The sequence below is a fragment of the Eulemur rufifrons genome, chromosome 24 (genome assembly GCF_041146395.1).
Source record: "Eulemur rufifrons isolate Redbay chromosome 24, OSU_ERuf_1, whole genome shotgun sequence".
Classification (NCBI taxonomy): Eukaryota; Metazoa; Chordata; class Mammalia; order Primates; family Lemuridae; genus Eulemur; species Eulemur rufifrons.
Window position 1 is genome coordinate 20,169,414 of NC_091006.1, and position 19,424 is coordinate 20,188,837.

Below are 19,424 nucleotides of genomic sequence, written 5' to 3' on the forward strand. Positions count from 1 at the left end.
GAGGAACGCCTGGTCACAATGGTCCAAGAGAACAGAAAGAAGAGGAACCAGAGACAGTCAATATCCTCAACTCTTTCAGGAAGTTTTTCTACAAAGGATAAAAAGGAATGAGGCAGTGGCTCGATGGTGGGGTTGTGGAAAAGACAAAGAAGAGGGTAGAAGAGAAGGTTTTTTTAAAGACAGAAAATAACAGCATGTTTGGGTATGTTTCCAATACAGAGGGGGAAAAACTAATACAGGAGAAGAGAGAGGACAGTGACTGGACAAATGTCCCTGAGAAGGCAAAGGGGGATGAGACACAGCACATATGTAGATGAGGAGGCCTTAGATAAGTGCAGGAACAATATGAGCAGGAGGAAAGGCACCGTATATTGGCAGATGCTGGAAAGTAGTGGTTGTGATGGTGAGAATTACTTTGTAATTGCTTCAATTCTCTCAAAAAAGTAGTAACAAAACATAAAGGATGAAATGGTAAAAATCTGAAGAGATTGGAGAAAGAATGAAATATTCATCTAGAAAAGTGGAAGAGTGAATGCAGTGTGACTGCTAGGCTACATTAAGGTCCATGTGAATTTAACACAAAACCACTCAAGATGGTTGTGTTTTTCTCCAGCTGCATTCAGTTCCATGAATAGGTGCAGAATAAGAAAAATAGGACTGAACCAACTTGTAGCTTTTTGAAGCAAAAAAGGATTAAATTTTTATTTTAATGATCGATTATGGGCACTGACACTTCAGATGTCAATGATTTCTTCATTTAAATGACAAGCAGAAAAAGATGTTCAACATCATTAGTCATCACATAAATGCAAATTAAATAACCACTGTACACCCACTAGAATGGTTAAAATTAAAGACCGATAACATCAAATATTGATGATGGTGTGAAACAAATGAAACTCATAAATTGCTGGTAGGAATGCAAAATGGTACAACTACTTTTGAAAACAATTTGGCAGTTTTTATAAAGTTAACCATATATACTTACCATAAGACTCAGTAATTCTACTCCTAGGAATTTACCCAAGAGAAATTAAAGCGTATGTTCACACAGGTATTCAAATATTCACAGCAGCCTGACTCAGAATAGTCAAAAGCTAGAAACAATGCAAATGTCCATCAATTGATAACTGGATAAACAAATGGAATGTGACTTAGAAATAAAAAGGAACAAACTTCCTCAAAATGTTAAATACAGAGTTACCATATGACCCAGAAATTCCATTCCTAGCATTTACCCAAGATAAATGAAACATATGTTCACACAGCAGTATCATTTATAATAGCAAAAGTGCTTCTAGATTTCAACCCAAATGTGCATCAGCAGTTCTAAAAATGATTTCAGTGATGGCTTCACAACTCTGCAAAACCATTTAATTGTAATCAAAACCCATTTAGTTGTATATTTTAAATGGGTGATTTGTATGGTATGTGAATCATCTCTCAAACTGTTTTTAAAAAGAACGACCTACTGATACATGAAACAACAGAGGCACGAGGGAACTTTTTTGGGGTGATGAAATGTTTTATATCATGATTGTAGTGGTGGTTATATGATGTACATTTGTCATAGAACTGTACATTTCAAATTGGTTAATTTTATTTACATAAATCATACCTAAAAATACAGCTGATTTTTAACAAACAAAAAACAACAATAAGAAAAACTCTCTTGCCACATACTCCTTGAAATTTCTTTGTGTACCCCCAGAGGTATACGTATCCCAATTTGAAGATGACTACAGTAAAGCATCTGGAATGCTAATGGCCCATGGAACAGGCTGAAAGAGAGCTGGGCCGTCCAAAGGAGCCTAGGGTTGTGATAAGGTGAATACAAGGTACATGAATCTCAGAGACTAGAGGCCAAAGCAGAACATGACAGTAGTGAATGCAAATTACCATCATCCAAAGACCAAGCAGAAACACATAGCTCAGTGAAGGCCAATGACCACTAGAGGTCAGTACCAGAACAGGATACTCCTGGAATTGCAGGACTCAGATTGCTAGATTGCTCTTAGGAAGAACAGAAAGGGAAAAAAGAACTCTGAATTGAACTAAGTATTAAAAAAAGACTGTGCCAACTCAGAAGTGACTAAATTTTAATTAGCAAGATTAGCGTTTCTACCATTAGTGGACACAGGGGTTTCTGAACTAAGCTGATTTTCAATATAGAGAAATACAGTTCCCTTTTTGCACACGGTTTCCCATCTATACTGTGAGAAAAACTGTAGTTTGTTCTCCACTGGCTCTAGCTGTTAGTCTGGTCTCCAGCAATGGTGACATTTAATTGCAGGCTCAGTAACTCAGTATTTTCCATAGATTTTGGGTGCCTGTTTGATAAATTCCCCCATCGTAACTACCTGGCATTGGATATTCTGAAGATGAACAATTTCTATGCCCTCTCACCCTGTCAGATGGTCCTGCCAGAAATTCAGGATGAACTACTTTGCCTTTGATGGGCATCTTAACAGAGGATCATAAGCTGGTTTGTGCCCCAGTTACTTTCCTTAAGCCCAAAGGGAAACCTAGGAATTCCACCATGACAACTTTTTTTGTTTAATTCAGGATATTATGTGGGTACAAACATTTTGGTTACATGTAATGTGTTTGCCTCACCTAAGCCAGGGCTACAAGCACTTGTAACTATGACAACTTTGATTTTGTAGAAAACTGGAAAGGAACCTCTGTCCTCCCCTAAGTCATTCTTCTACTGTGCTACTTCCAATTTGTTAGACCTGGTGCTTTTCTAAGAGACTTTGAAAATTCTCTAGTTTGCCAAAGGAGAGGGAAGGAAAAAAATCTCTGCTACTCAGTGAGTCCCTGAAACGTGTCAGGGTATTTCTAAACTCCTATATTGACCCTTTCCAAAGTTTTAGTCCAGAGAAATCAGAATACAGGAATCTGATCTCACTCTTTTCCCCTTTTCTTTCTGTTCTAGAATCAAGTCTTCTACTCCCAATTCCTGTTAGGGGAACTTTCTATGTGTTATATCCTATGAACCTCCTTGTTCTGGCATTATCTACATTCTCCTTCCTTCAGACCACTAATCACAATCTTAAAGGTGAAGGTGATAAAGAGTACAGATAGACTTTAGAGAAGAAATGAAAAACAACCGTTTAGTATTTTCAAAATAATGCAGATTATACCTATAAGATTCAGTATGATTATATTACTTTATTAGATTTAACATATTGATGTTATATAATACAATATATTAATATATGTATATAACAGAGAATCCTAAGCAGGATTAGAAGTGTGGAGTGTGGGGAGCTGGGGCACACTATAGCACTAAACAGAGGGGTCAAAGGACACCTCACTGAGAGTGTGAAATTTGAGCCAAAACTTGAAGGAAGGAAGGGAGCTAGACAAGTGGGTATGTGTAGTAAAGCAATCCCTACAGAGACAATAGCTAGAACTGCACTGTTCAGTAGCCACTAGAAATGCAACTTGGTAATGAAGAAATCAAATTTTTAACTGTATTTAATTTAAACTTAAAAACTGATAATTGATTTATTGGAAAAATTTTAAATGTGTTTGGAACAACTCTGACGTGTAAATCTCTTTTTCAAGTGTAAATTTTATAAAATCAGATCAATCATTTCTGATAGAATTTTAGTATCCAAATGAGAAGTGCTGCTGTTGGTGTAAAATACAGGATTTCAAATATATAGTAAGAAAAAAAATGATAAAACACTCATTTAGATTTATTGAGTTAAATAAGATATATTATTAAAATTAGTTTTACTTGCTTTTTGCCTTTTAATATGGGGCTACTAGAAAATTTAAAATTACTTATGTGGCTTACATTATATTTCTTTTGGACAACTAGCTCAACTGACCTAGAAGAGGGAGCCTGCCTACTACATGTGAGGAAAACCAGGCGGGCTCAGAAGTAAGTGTGAGTAGAACTGAGTGAGTTAAGTGTAGAGAAGATCAAAGAGGTAAAGGGTCCATGTCATGCAGGTCCTTATACACTTTTTAATTTTTTCTGTGATAATAACAATGACTGAAATTGCAAGGTTGGAGGTAGAACTGACATCTGAAATCGCTACCTCTGTTGTCAGAATTTTCTAGGACACCATTTGTGCCTCTATCATGCCAAGGTACTGTAACATGCCACAAGGCAGGATGGTGGTTAGAAAGGGTTACTGAGCCTCACTGAAGTCCTGGCAGCGAGGACTGAAAGACCTTCAAAGAGTAGACTAACCCATTTCCCTGATGCCAGGCCCACAGACAGAGACTCCAGTAGAATCAAGCCAGAGTCAGTCCATTACTCCTTCCTTCATTTATTCTCCACATCCCTTTAGTTCATTATCTCTTCCCATCCAAGGTTGCTTCTCCTCAAGCGTTATCTTTATTTTTTTCTCCATATAATACAAAATTGATTAACTAATATATGTTTAAGAAGAAAAAAGATTTTAAATGGAATGGAAAATCAGTTATTGTCATTCACTTATCAGTTGTGAGGTGTCCAAAATGACCAAAATAGGACCCTGCGGACTGAGGACACAAAACAAGAGTAAACAGGATCTGACTTACTCATCGGAAAGACCCTGTGGAAGTTATGCCTTCCTAACTAAATGGGGAATAATGGAAGAAAAATTTTTACTTTTAGCTCTGTATATTTCCTTCTTAAATGCATGGAAGGGGCAATATTATTAATACATAGGTGAGCATTTTACATAACATGAACAAAAGTGCAGAAGTGTCCCTGGGCATGGTTAATATTACAATCAAGAGATTAATTATTAACTCTTTTCCCAAGGCTGGAAAGCCCCATGAAATAACTATTGTTGGAACATCAGTCAAACTAAAAAGAAAACTGAAGATAATGCTTTTTATATAATCTTAGTCTCTTCTGAAACAGGAAATCCTAGCTTTTAAAAAAGTGGAAGCAAAACTAAAAGGGGTAATCCCTTTTGTAAATGAGAACAGTGAATGATTGCAAGAGTGGGTCTGGTAGCTTTCTTACATGTGTCTCACCACCCACAGCTGGCTTCCTCTTCTGAATTAACTCTTCGGTGAGCTCCTGCTTACTCCTACCCCAAATACCAAATTCAAATGCTCTCATTAACTATTACATAAAACTGACAAAAGGCTACCCTTAACCTATCCAGAAACATTGCTGTCTAAAATTGTCCTTAGAATATCTAGGGAGCTGCTCGCCTCCCCACGTCCCAGCTCACCCAGCGTCCGTGCCACACCACACAGCCAAGACTTCAACAGACCTCACCAAAAAGCCATCTCAAATGGAACACGCCATGGAAACCATGATGCTTCCATTTCACAAATTTGCCAGGGATAAAGGTTACTTAACAAAGGAAGACCTAAGAGTGCTCATGGAAAAGGAATTCCCTGGATTTCTGGAAAATCAAAAAGACCCTCTGGCCTTGGACAAAATAATGAAGGACCCGGACCAGTGCCGAGATAGCAAAGTGGGCTTCCAGAGCTTCTTTTCCCTAATTGCAGGCCTCACCATTACATGCAATGACTATTTTGTAATACACATGAAGCAAAAGGAAAAGAAGTAGGAAGAACTGAGCAATTACTCTACCCTGATAAAGTTCTCTCAAACGATTGCTTAAGAAATCTGCCCCACAGCTTCTCCCTGTATAAGGATCTCATGAGCAGATCAGGACCCTTATAAAATGTACAAATAAAATCCAACTCCCATTTGATAAGCAGAGAAAAGTTAATAAGTGCCAGATAAGCTTTTGATTTTTATACTGTTTGCATCCTCTTGCCCTCAATAAACAAAGTCCTTTCTTAGTTCCCCCCCAAAATAAATAAATATATATATCTCTATATATATCTAGGCTCTAAAAATTCATATGGAAACTCACTTCTGTGGCTCACAATCCTTATGCTTTGGCATTCTTCTTGCTCTTTAAACCAACATTTACTGAGCCCCTGTCAGACACTATAATAGGTGCTTGAGACACAAAACTGGGGGGGAAAAGTCGCTTGTCCTCAAAGAACTTACCGTTTATAGGGAGAGCATACCATATAAATAAAATTATAATACTGTGAGGCAAGTACAGTGTCAGAAATATATATGGGGAGGGCTACGGGGCCATAAAGGAGGTCAACTACCTCAGCCTAGGATGGGGGGAGGTGCTGAAAAGAAATAATTCAGCTGAAGTTTGGAAAAAAAGTAGGAGTCAGGAAAACAAAGGGAGAGCATTCCAGGCAGATATAAAATTATGTATAAGACACTGATGGCATAAAAGGATAGCACATTTTCAAGAAAATGCAAGGCATTCCATATAGCTGGAGAGCATGATACATTTTAAGGAGCAGAAAGAGTCAAAGCTGGGAAGGAAAGCAGTGCTAGATCATAAAGAGCCTTGTATGCAAGGCTTAGAAGTTGGAACTTGGCTGGGTGGGGTGGCTAACTCCTGTAATCCTAGCACTTTGGGAGTCCAAGGCAGGAGACTGTTTGAGCCCAGGAGTTTGAAAGGCTGCGGTGAACTATGACGACAGCACTGCACTCTAGCCAGGGCAAGAGAATGAGACACTGTCTCAAAAAAACAAACAAACAAACAAAACCAAAGAAAAGATAAAGTTATTGGAACTTTACTGAAATGGCAATGGGAAAACCATGAGGTAGGGGAGAAGCATGATCAGATTTCAAAGGTCCCTTTAATAGAACAGAAGGATGAATTAGCAAGAAGTTTTAACTAGAGGCAGGGAGATGTGTTGGGAGATTACTTGACAAATCCAAGGGAGAAGGTGTGGAAGCCTGACCTAAATCAGTGATAACGGACGTGGAATCAAAAAGATTTGCTAGCAATTAAAAAGGCAGAGATTTGTAGAGAAATATAAGAGAAAAGGAGGAGTTTAAGCTGATTCCCAGATTTCTGGCTAAGGTATCTGAGTGGACAGGAGCAACATCAATCAAGATAAGGAATAGGAGCAGGTTATAGGGAAGAATTTTTTTTCCAACATAATGAGTTTGAGGTTCCCGTAGGATATCATTGGGAAGACATCCAGTAGGCAGTTGCATTCACAGTTCAGAGAAAGATCTGAGATGGTAATTCACACTTGAGAGTAATTAGCTGCATTAGTTTTCTATTATTGCTGTGACAAATCATCACAGACTTAGTGACTTAAAACAATACAAATTTATTATATTAGAATTCCTAGGTCAGAAGTCCAACATAGGTCTCTCCAGGCTAACACCAAGGTAATGGCAGGGCTAAGTTACCTTCTAGAAGATCTAAAGGAGAATCCATTTCTTTGCTCATTCAGGTTGTTGGCAGAATGCAGTTCCTTGAAGATTGAGATCCCTGTTTCTTTGTTGATTGTCAGCTGAGGGCTATTCACAGATTCTAGACGAAGTTCACATTCCTTTGTTTGTTGTCCCCTTCCTCTATCTTCAAGGCCAGTAAGAGCAAGTGGAGTGTCTCTCACACTCGAATCCCTTGGGCTTCCATTTCTACTACATCCCTATAATTGACTGTTTTATCTTCCTTTTCCACTTTTAAGTGCCCACATGATTACACTGGGTCTACCCAACGTATATGTGTATTTTAAGGTCCACAATCTTAACTCCATTTGCAAGGTTCCTCTTGTCATGTAATGTAACATACTCACAGATTCCAGGGATTAGGGCATGAACAACCTTGGGAAGCAATTATTCTGCCTATTATGTTAGCCAATAGGAGTGTGGGCTTGCATACAGAGAATAATCTTCTAGAGAACAAGGGCATTTAGGTGCAGATGGAGACAAGATTTCAAGGAGATTGAGAAGAATAATAAGCAGAAGCTTCAAGAAGAGAGATTTTCATAGGGGAGAAAATAGTTGATTGTCAAGGAACAAAAGAAATCAAACTAGACAGGGGAAAAAAAAAGGGTCCTTTGGGGTTGGTCATATACAACTAATTAGAACTTAAAATAGTTCCACAATAGGAAAAAATCTCACATCAGTAGGTTAAATCAAGAATGGGAGAAAGTGAAGACTATAAAAAGAGATTACTAAAAAGATGATGATGATGTCAGTCAGCTAGTGCTGTCATAAAAAAAAAAACCAAAAAACTATAGACTTCATGGCTTAAACAACAGAAACTTATTTTCTCACAGCTCTGGAGGCTGGAAGTCCAAAATCAAGGTTCTAGTAACTTTGGTTTCTCCTAAGGCTTCTCTTCTTGCAGACGGCTACCTTCTCTGTCTCTACGTGGCCTTTGCCTGTGTGTGTGCATGCTCCTGGCATCTCTTCTTATAAAGACACCAGTTCTATTGGATTAGAGTCCTAATCTTATGACCTCATTTAACCTTAATTATCTCCTTAAAGGCTCTATCTCCAAATAGTCATATTGGGGGTTAGGGCTTCAAACTGTGAATTCTGGAGTACACAATTCAGTCTATAACAACAATGACAATAACAATATGATGATCACTGCTAACATTTACTGAGCACTAAATATGTGCCAGGCAAAGTGCTAAGCACTTCATATGCTTATGAAATAAGCATGACACATCAAATTGTGTCATTTGATCCTCAAAGCAATCTTATTAAGAACTGTTATTTTTCTCATTTTATCATTTGAAGAGCTGAAGCAAGGTCACCCAGCTAGTAAGCAGCAGAGCTAAAAAAACAAAAACAAAACAACTTGAAACCTGGTCTTTTAGCTTGAGCCCATGTTCTCAAATGATACGTTATCCCTTTACTTTTTCAGTAGCTTTAATGGAAAGGAAACAATCAGGACAGGAGCTAAGTGAGAATATGGAGATGAAGGTTTTTTGTTTTGTCTTGTTTTTTAAGTCCGCAGCTGGGAATGACTTGAACAAGTTAATACCCTAAATGAAAAGAGCTCAAAGAAAGAAGTTCAAGACCATTGATTGTACTGCTCCACTTTTAGCTTCTGCCCTAATCTTGATGAAAATTTTTAAAAAGTTGCATGGCACAGCAATTTAAATCATTCTTTCTACAAATAATTCTTTTTTCTCCCAACTTACTTTTTTTTTAAATTTCAGAATATTATGGGGGTACAAACATTTTGGATACATATAATGCCTTTGGTTCACCCAAGCCAGAGCTACAAGTGTTCCCTTCCCCCTTACAGTGCGCTCCACACCCATTAGTTGTGAGTTTACCCAGCCCCACCACCCCCCTCCCACCCACCTGGCACCTGATGAATATAAAGACATCTGCACACGAATGTTTATGGCAGCACAATTCACAATTGCAAAGATGTGGAAACAACTCAAGTGCCCATGTATACATGAGTGGATTAATAAACTGTGGTATATGTATACCATGGAATACTACTCAACCATACAAACAATTCTTAACTACCTAGCATGTGACAGCCACTATACAAGAATCTGATAATACAATAAGCAAAACCAGCAAAAACTGTCCTTGCCCTTATAACACTTACAGTCTAATGGGAGAGGCAGGTACCAATTAGATAATCATAAAGGTGTATATAATATTAAAATGAGATAAGTGTTGGGAAAAGAACATACATCTACGAGACCACCTAATCTAATAAAGGAAACTGTTCTACCAGTGGTGGGGGATCAGGGAAGGCTACTCTAAAAGAAAGTTACCCTTGGCCGGGCGCGGTGGCTCACGCCTGTAATCCTAGCACTCTGGGAGGCCGAGGTGGGCGGATCGTTTGAGCTCAGGAGTTCGAGACCAGCCTGAGCAAGAGCGAGACCCCATCTCTACTAAAAATAGAAAGAAATTATATGGACAGCTAAAAATATATATAGAAAAAATTAGCTGGGCATGGTGGTGCATGCCTGTAGTCCCAGCTACTTGGGAGGCTGAGACAGGAGGATCGCTTGAGCTCAGGAGTTTGAGGTTGCTGTGAGCTAGGCTAACGCCACGGCACTCACTCTAGCCTGGGCAACAGAGTGAGACTCTGTCTCAAAAAAAAAGAAAGAAAGTTACCCTTGACCTCAAAGCAGAAGGATGAGCAGTATGTGCAGTGGGGAAGGTGACAGAGAATGTTCTCGGAATAGGGACGAGCAAAGAAAAAGCCCTGTGGGATGTGAGGGAGGGACTATTGCACATATGAGGAACTATAAGGTTAGTGTGACTGGTAGTCAAAGAACAAGAGGCAGAATGGTGAAAGATGACGCAGGGGAGGCCGGCAGGGCCGTGATTATAAATTTGGTTTTGATCCTAAAGACTGCTGAAATGTTTTAACAGTACCAAAGAAACACAAGATTGGATCTGTCTTTTTAAAAAAATCACCCTAGCTCTACTATGGAAACTAGATAAGGAAGAAACTCAGATGAGGTACACTGTAAAGGGAAAGATTTTAGGGGTTGGTTTTAGATATGTTGAGATTAAGGTGCCTTTTAAATACCCAAATGGAGATGTTTAGTAGGAAGTTGTGTACACAGGTCTAGAGCTCAAAGAAGAGGTCTGGATTAGAATATAATTTGGAAACCACTGATGTATATGTAATTACTGAAGCATGATCATTGACTACAATGCCTAGGATATAGCTAGTGATAGAAGATATAAGATAGAAACTGATAAGAGACTGCCTAGATCTGAATCCTGAAGATGAAGAGATATATATATGTCTCACATTTAATGAACAGGGAGGGGAAGTTAGGCCTGCAAAGAAGGAACAACCAGAGAAGCAGGAGGAAAACCATGAGTATAGTATATAAACCAAAGGAAGAGACTTTCAAGAGGGAGAGGTTCAATAATGTCAAATTGACAGATACCAATGCACAGAGTTTAAGAGGACCTTATAAATCATGTGATCCAGTGCCCCCTTACTTCTCAAATTATGAAATTAAGATTCAGAGAATACCCTAGTTAGCTAGGAGAATCTAACTTAAACCTGTAGTTCCTAGCATACAGGTCAATATCCTTTTCATTCACTTATTTGCTTAAAAACTAGTAGTGGCCTCAGCCTCTCCTTCTGAATTAGTCCTTCAGTCTTTCGCAGTATCTCAACAAACCTCTATTTTAACGTCATATTTCTGAAGCTTCCTCAAGACCTTAAGTCATAATCCATTCTAAGAGAAGCCTTCACCAAACTCCAAATTAGGTTGCTGATTGACCTAGAGCTGCAGCCAGAAAATAGGCTGCTACCGGTTCTTTCCTACCCATTCCTCCCACCCCTAACCAATGCTGTTACACATCAGGGTCTCTTAGAATAGCATTCTACACTCTTTGTGTTCAAAAGACAGACTGGTTATCTTGAAAACAATCAGAAAAGAGACCTAAACATAGCTCTCTGATTGTCACGTTGGCATAGTCAGTCGTCGTCCTCCCTTGCCTTGGACAAAGTTCAACTCTAGGTAGAGATGAAGGGAGGGGAGGTATAAACAAAGGAAGAAAGAAGTGCTGGAAGGTAGGGACATGGCACACAGTCTCTTTCCCTTTCCTTTTTTTCAGTGATTTTACATGGCAGAGAAAAATCAAAGTAATTATTACGAGTGCCTTGTAGTCAATTCTAAATAGTATTTTGAATGGAGGGAAAACATTCCATTGATAATCAATCTAATGGTAGATAATTAAAAACTCATTTGTTTTTGGAATATATTTTATTTTTAATTGTTTGGTTAGTAGTGGTGTTTTGAAAATAATTTTAATATGTGAATCTGGCCCATAATACTTTAAAATAAAGAACTAATCCTATCAAAATATAACTCAGAATAGGCTAGAAAGATCTCTGAAGTTTCTGTTTCAACTCCTGCTCCTAACTCTATGGTCCCAATAAATAACATCATCTTTTACACTGATGCACTCAGTACATCTGTCGTTTCATTTTTTTTCCATTTATGGACATTACAGTTGTTTCACACTATCTACATCAGTCTCTGGGGTAGAAGGTTAATCAAGATTTTGATTTAAGAAGCTTTTTCCTAAACTCCTGGAGAAGTAGAATGAATGAAGATCTTTCATGTATTAATGAATGAATTAATGACTTAAGTAGAATATAAGACAATGCTAATAAAATTTAGAAATAGACATTTGACTCTATAACTCAGGGTTGCTCCATGGTTCAATCCTTCTTAACCATTTAGCATAACTGTTTATTATATATCCTTTACATACCACACAGCATCAGCATACCAAAAAGACCAACCCAGAAGCACTGTGTGAGATTCTGAGTTTTCCCATTTATTCATGCTTCTCTTTCTTTTCCATTGCAAATATCAGGTTTTCCTGAGATCACGGCTGTCCCAATCTACTTTTCCTTGCCCTAGGATAAATTCAGGTACAGTCTATAGTGGCTGGTGGTCAGAAAGAGGAAGAAGGGTGAGAGGGAAGTTGGGGTAATCTCCTTATGACAACTCTGAAAGATCCTACTATTCTATAATGGTTAAGTTCAATAGTCCTATTGGGCTTAAATTTAGGTATCTTCTGAGTTAACTAGATTTTACAAGGTGGGAACTATGAAAATAAATTTATTAAGATTTTAACTTATGGAAGGCAAATAGGAGGAGATAGAAGATAAATCAGACAAGTTTCCTGCCCTAGAGGTATTTCTTAAGTTGAACAATCACCATTGCCATTTTAATATATATGAAAGTATATTCTGATTTCCTAACCATTGACTCACAAACAGATTTCCTGCATATCAACCCACCAACATCCTCTTTGCTAATTTTATAAATGTTCGTGTTACATATCTTATATTTGGCTAATGGTTTATTCTGTATTCCTCATCTCTTTGTCAAACATGTTCAAATTTGGTAGTTCTTCAACTTATTTTATAAAGTTTGTTTGTTTTTTCTCTTTAAGTAAATTCCCCTGCCCTTAATGCTACTGAACGTCACTAATTCATTTCTCTAAATTGTCAAAGTCACTTGATACTTTAATTTAGTTGGGATTGCCTGAACTGTAATGAAAATACTGAACAGACATTATTTTTTTCCTTTGAAGTACTTATAAGAGGAAAAGTCAATTAAAAATATAGATAAGCAAAATGCCACTTAATTACAGTTTTTTAGTTAGAGAAATAAGGTTCAACTCACAAGCTTTTAAACTTAAGACCAAGAAATAACCTTTTAAAAATAAATTTTACAGGTATTTTTAAAAATTCAATTCCATATTATCTTTAATTAAAAAATAAGGATGGAGAAAGAGTGAAAAGAAGGTTAAAAATGTGAATAAAGATTGGGGGAAAAAAACAAGAAAGAAGGGAAGACAGTAAGAAAACTAAAAGAACTTTGACCTGTTAACAGAAAAAAACCCAAATTCTGTAAAATAATTTAAAGAGGTTTATCCTGAGCTGAGTATGTATTACTATGGCCCGGGAAGTACAGTCTCAAGATGTCCTGAGAAAATGCAGCTCAGGTAGGCAGATTACAGTTTGGTTTTATACATTCATGGAGACAGGAATTACAGGTAAAATTGCAACTGTCTATATTAAAGTAACGTAGGGCCATAAGGCAAGAACTGTGGTAGAAGTGTGAATTCTAAAGAAGTATAGGCATAGCTAAAAGTTAACCAGCCACTGTTTCATCCCTTGCCATCCTATAACTGCCTGCTGTTTAGGAGTCAAATATCCCTGTCATAAAATTTGTAACTTCCCTAATCACTTCCATAGATAACATTGCTATTGTAAAACCTATGACTGGTATGTAAGATATTTTCTGGACTCTGCATTTGGGGGAGACCAACTGATGCCAACTGGACTAGTGGTAGTATGTGGGAACTGACTCAACAGGTCCTGTGACCCTCTACACAGGAACTGTCCCTGTGCATGAAGACAATTTCCACTTCCCAATGCTATGAGTTCATCAGCAGCCAATCAGCAGACCCAATTCCCTGGCCCTTTCTCTACCAAACTACCTTTAAAAACCCTGGCCTCAAAATTCTAGGGAAGATAGAGTTGAGAAATTCCTGATTCCTCGCTCAGTAACCTGTGATATTAAACTCTTTCTCCAACACAACCCACCCCTGCTGTCTCTGTATATTGGCTTTCTCCTGTGCAATGGGCAAAGAACCTGGTTGGGCAGTAACAAAATCATAAATCGATGCATGGAAGGTATACATTGGTTTGGCTGGAAAAGGTAGGACATCTCCAGGAGGGGGCTTATAGGTTTACGGGTGGGTTCAAACATTCTTTGATTTATAACTGGCTAAAGAAATAAAGCTTTGTCTAAAAGCTTGGAATATTTTAAGATAAGGAAGTCTGTTAATCAGAGACAAGCCATACTATATAGACTCAAGTCATCTGTTAAGCAAATTGATGGCCTGCAGGTATGATTTAACCTTGGCCTTTCATGGCCTTAGGTCTTGTTGATAATTTAGCATCTTATTGTCACAGAAAGTCTGTTTTGTCAGTCTTACAAGCTCTGTTTTAACAAATGTTAATGATGATCAAGTGTTGTATCTAAACTCCAAAAGGCATAACAAGGCATGTCTAACCTACCTTCCCTTTCACAGCCAGGAACTCAGTTTTAAGTTTTTTCTGGGGTTCTCATGGCTAAGAGCAGGTCTATTCAATCAGCAGGGGGGCTTAGGATCTTAGGATTTTATTTTTAGTTTACAGACCTTTGGATCTTCCAAAACAAATATCTGCTATTAGATTCTTCCCCTGCACCATGAATCTAAAGGTAAAAGAAAAGTCACAATTTTTGCTATTTACAAAATTTTACCGCAATGCATAGGAAAAAAATGCCCTATGGAAATAAAGACAGACAAGTTACTTCTACAGCAAAGACTACATGCTTGCTGTGTTTGTGTGTCTAAATAGACAGAAAATTCCTGCTACTTTTCTCACCTCTTAGATAATAAGTTTTTTTAGAGGGGGCCTAAGAATACAGAAAGGTAGAAATGAATATCTTTAAACATATGAATCCGCAGTGATTGATTCCTAGAATTATGAAACTTACTGAGTCAAGTAACTGTTAATATATGCATTTTTATCAACTTTCTATTTAACTCAAAGACAGAGTCTTCCTTTAGAGCAACATGTACCTTATGGAACCTTCTACTTCTGGCAGTTTAAGGAATCTGGATTTCTACATTAGGTAGACTAATTAGACAAAACTCAAGTAATTCATTCAGATTCCCAGAGGTTAAGCTACAGTAATTCACATCATCTTTCTTCAATTCTAAAGACTACTAACAAAGTCATTATTACAGTGGGTGACAAGTTGTTGGGTTAAAAAAAAAAAAAAAGGGTGATCTCAATACTAAGATGAAAAAGGCATTCATACTAATCAAAGCACTCACGAGAGTGACAGCAGAACTTAGCTAAATTCCAAATGAAGTGTGATTCTACCTAATCTTATTGTAGTCATGAGCAATTAACACTGTACTCATAAAGACTTTGACCAACTCATACGGGATTCCCTAGTCTCCAACACAGCTACTACCTACAATAGTCAGTGTGCCATGAAAAGATTCTGAAAAGACAATAAAACATTGCCACAGCATAGCTCTGAATATTATGGATAGAAGCCAAAGAGGGCTGCTATCAACGTTCAAGAGTGAATTCTTCTTTGAAGGATTAAAAGAGAAACCAAAAAACTAGTAACAGAGATTTGCTCAAAGGAGGGTAGACATGTTTCTGGTATGTCTGAATTATTTTTAAACCATGTGCATAAATAGCACACATATGTAGCATATACAGCACAGCCAATATGCTGTAATCGATTTCTAGATCCAAAATGTCTCAGTTCAAATCCCAACTCAGCTGCTTTCGGTGTGACCACTTAATAGCCATGTGACACTGAACACGTTTCTTACCTCTCTGTATCCAGGTTTCCTCGTATGTCAAATGGGGATAACAGTTCCCCTCACAGGGTTGTTGAGAGAAATAAGAGTTAATAGATGGAGAGTACATCTGGTGCATGGTAAGCACAATGTAAGTGTTAGCGATCATTATTTTTTTAACTTTTTGAGTTATTTTAGACTTACAGAAAACTGAAAATAGTACAAAGAGTATCCTTATTTCCCTCACTCCTCTTCCCCAAATGTTATCATCTTTTATAACCACAGTATAATTATCAAGAACATGTAATAAATATTGGTGCAATATTGTTAACTAAACTTCAGACCTTCTTTGAATTTCACCAATTTTGCCACTAATGTCCTTTTTCTAGGATCCTGTCCAAGACCCACATTGCATTTAGTTATTTCTCCTTAGTCTCCTCCACCTCTAATAGTTCTTCCTGGCAGATACAAACTTAAATGATCCAAGAAAACATCACTAGTAATAACACATATCAACATCACGAAACTGGATACAACACATGAAAAAGGAAACATCACTGTATAGTTTTCTTGCCAAAAATGCATAACCTCATTCCAATTATGAGAAAACATCAGATAAACTTAATATGTGTTATTTTTCTAGGGAGAAATGTATTCTAGGTCTTCACCTGAGATGTCAGGAATACCTCCTTTCACTTATTCACTCCCTCCCCCACAACCTGATAGGCAACAGGAACTTTGTCCCCTTCCTGGTCTCTTCAAACATATCTACCACCCTTTTTACCCCAATTACTCTGCTGCTGTTAAACACTGGTTCTTGGCAATTTACAGGCCTACTGTCTCCTAACTTTAAACCTGCTACTTTTCTCTTTTCCCTCAACAATTGATTTCTCACTTTTGAGACCTATTTTTGAAGTCCTTGGTTTTAGAATATATTCACAGGCCTCTCTGGATTTCCAGGCTTACCTCTGGGCTCTGCATATTCTTCAGATTTTGGAATGACCCCACAAGTAAAGGTAAAATTCTTCCTATACTAGTTTACTAGCTCCCTTAAGGAACTCAATCTACTAACTGGGCTGATCCCTGGCATCCTTCCAAAAATGTAAACTCAAACTTCAAGGGTTTTGGAAGGTAAGAGGCCTGCAATGAGTAGACAGGTAGCAACTAGGGTTACTGGGACTCTAAGAAAGGATTTAGAACATAAGCTAAATAAAAAGAAAGGTAGTGGGATGGAGCAGTGGTCCCCAACCTTTTTGGCACCAGGGACCAGTTTCATGGAAGACAGTTTTTCCACAGACCGGGGGGGGGGAGGGATGGTTTCAGGATGATTCAAGTGTATTACAGTGCACTTTATTCCCATTATTATTGCATTGTAATATATAATGAAATAATTATACAACTCACCATAATGCAGAATCTAATGCCACCACTGATCTGACAGGAGGTGGAGCTCAGGCAGTGATGCGAGCAACGGGGAGCAGCTGTAAACACAGATGAAGCTGGTTGGCTGCTGCCACCTCCTGCTGTGTGGCCCAGTTCCTAACAGGCCATGGTCCAGGAGTTGGAGACCGCAGGGATAGAGGGATGGGACTGATGGAGCAGCACTGTCACCGAAGTCCTATAGCAGTTTCTTTTCTTCCCTCTCTATCCTTCTGTGTTACCTCTGGAAGGGCACAAGGCCTTCAACTTGTATAAATTCTCACAACCAGGAGTTGACTTCTTGGGTGCCTAGTCCACTGGCATCAGCTACTGCCTCAGACCAGAGTTTAAGTACACCTTAGCTAATTGTAGAATGAACACAGGCTTCTTCTCTTTTCCCCTGTCCCTGGAATAAGCATTGGGTGTTCTGAGGTTTTCTAAGGGCTACTACTGCTATTCATGATTGGGAAACAGAAGATAAACATTACTAACCAAGGGCAAGTTTTAACAAGTCTCAGGATAATCATTCTCCTGTTATTCAATGAAATGTAAATTAAATGGGGCTCTAGACCTTCTCCAGCTTTCTTAATTACTTTCTCACCAGGATCCTCAGATTCTATTTATCCCAAATTGTCCCACACTTAATCTCCTGCTCTAATCTGCTTTTGCATATTCTATTTTCCAGGGAGTCTTGGGTCTGGAAGTTATATAGGCAGACCTCTGAGGCTGCCATTCACTCCCCTGTTTTGTTACAGAAAGGAACTGCCATGTGCTTTTTTCATTGCTGCTGTCCAGACTCTGCTTCTTACTAGATTTGTTAAATGACTTCGGGGGAGAGTTACATAATCTCTTGAAGCCTCGTTTTGTTCTTTTTTAAAAAGAGGATAACTGTGCCCTTTCTTACAGAATTGTTTTGAGGACTAGTGAGATGCTATGTACAATATCTGGCACATGGCAGACATTAAACAAATGATGGGAATTATTTAGGTCTCCAAGACCCATTCTGCTACCACCACATAACCCAGTCACCAACCGGTACAGATGCAAGGTGAGAGGTGGGCACCAGAGTTGAGGAGTGAGCCACATTTCTCTGACCACAACTTTTACTGCTCAGCTATCCACACATTAAAAGTGAGAATAGGGAAGCAGGAAACACAGAAAGTGCGCTAGGTTGCGGGTTTTACAGTGGCACCAGGATATTAGGAAAGTCTTAGAAAAATGATAGGAATGTTTTATTAGCTTTTTATTAAAAAGGAAAACATTCAGCATAATGTATTAAATAAAAACATAGCCTATCTAAATATGTAAAAGTGTTTTTTCTGTTTTGACTCCAAAAGAAATTTAAATATCAAGATAATATAAGAAATAAAATGTCTGCAACAAAAAAATGTCTTTCTAATCCTCTTTTTTTTTTTTTAACATTCCTGGCTATATCTCCTATTTAAAACATTGAGCTTAGTTAACCCTTAGTTAAAATTGGCAAACCATGTGTATTGAAATGCTCCTTATAAGTGGCCATTTTACTTATATTCTACTTTTAAAAAAATACAAATAAATCTAATGCAGCTTCATACCTTGCAGACAATGGCTCTTCTAACATTCACATGCAGGGCTCATCTCTCCAGGCAAGATCCTTTTGTGCATTACTCTCTTTTCAACTAGCACTGAAATAATATTAGCCAGATTATTTCTCCTCCCCTCCACTTCTTTGAGTAGCAGAGGCAATAAACTAATGGTAAGTGAAGCTACTGCACAATTTTCTCTCTTCTTATTGAATCAAGCTTCCTTCAGTTAGCTATTTGTCAAGCTGCTCATTGCTAATCTCTCACGTGTTTCTATCCCCTAACAATAGGCATGTTGTTACTCAACTTCGAAAATTAACATGAATATCCACATTGACCTGGCAGTTGTCAACTGCAGTCATTTCCAGGCGGCCAACTGAAGGCCATGCACAGAGCTGCCTTTGTTGTGAGAAAAAAACGGTTTCTCTGAAGTTTATGGTGATGTTGAAGTTGTTTTGTACAACCCACTGCTCTGGCTCAAATATATGCAAATGACAGCAAACATTCTGTGAGTGGTATAGAAGACATAAAAAAGAAGGTTAGTCTATTCAATAAGGTAATAGAACTTGATCATTCTTCTTCTGGGTTCTAAATTTTAACATATGTGGATTTTTGAATTTTACCTAAAAGTTTAAAGCAAAATAATTAGTTTTCAAATGTGTGTTCTTTGGAACTCTTTACAATAGCCATAAAGTATGTACTATTTCTCAATGTCTTAATGATTTTTTGTTGTTGTTGCTTATACAATTATTCCAAGCTTTTGGGAAAAAATACAGCCTTGAAGTAATGGC

At 37.9% G+C, this 19,424-nt stretch overlaps 1 protein-coding gene and 1 pseudogene across 1 annotated transcript in view; one reads left to right on the forward strand and one right to left on the reverse strand.

Annotated features, from left to right (window-relative positions):
* ART3 (ADP-ribosyltransferase 3 (inactive)) overlaps positions 1-18,728 on the reverse strand; it is a 51,978-nt gene extending 33,250 nt beyond the window's left edge. Inside the window, exon 1 of the mRNA XM_069456974.1 lies at positions 18,646-18,728. The gene's annotated coding sequence lies outside the window, so the exon portion shown is untranslated. The remainder of the gene's footprint in view (positions 1-18,645) is intronic.
* LOC138374266 (protein S100-A10 pseudogene) lies at positions 292-5,534 on the forward strand (annotated as a pseudogene).
* Positions 18,729-19,424: the final 696 nt, after the last annotated feature.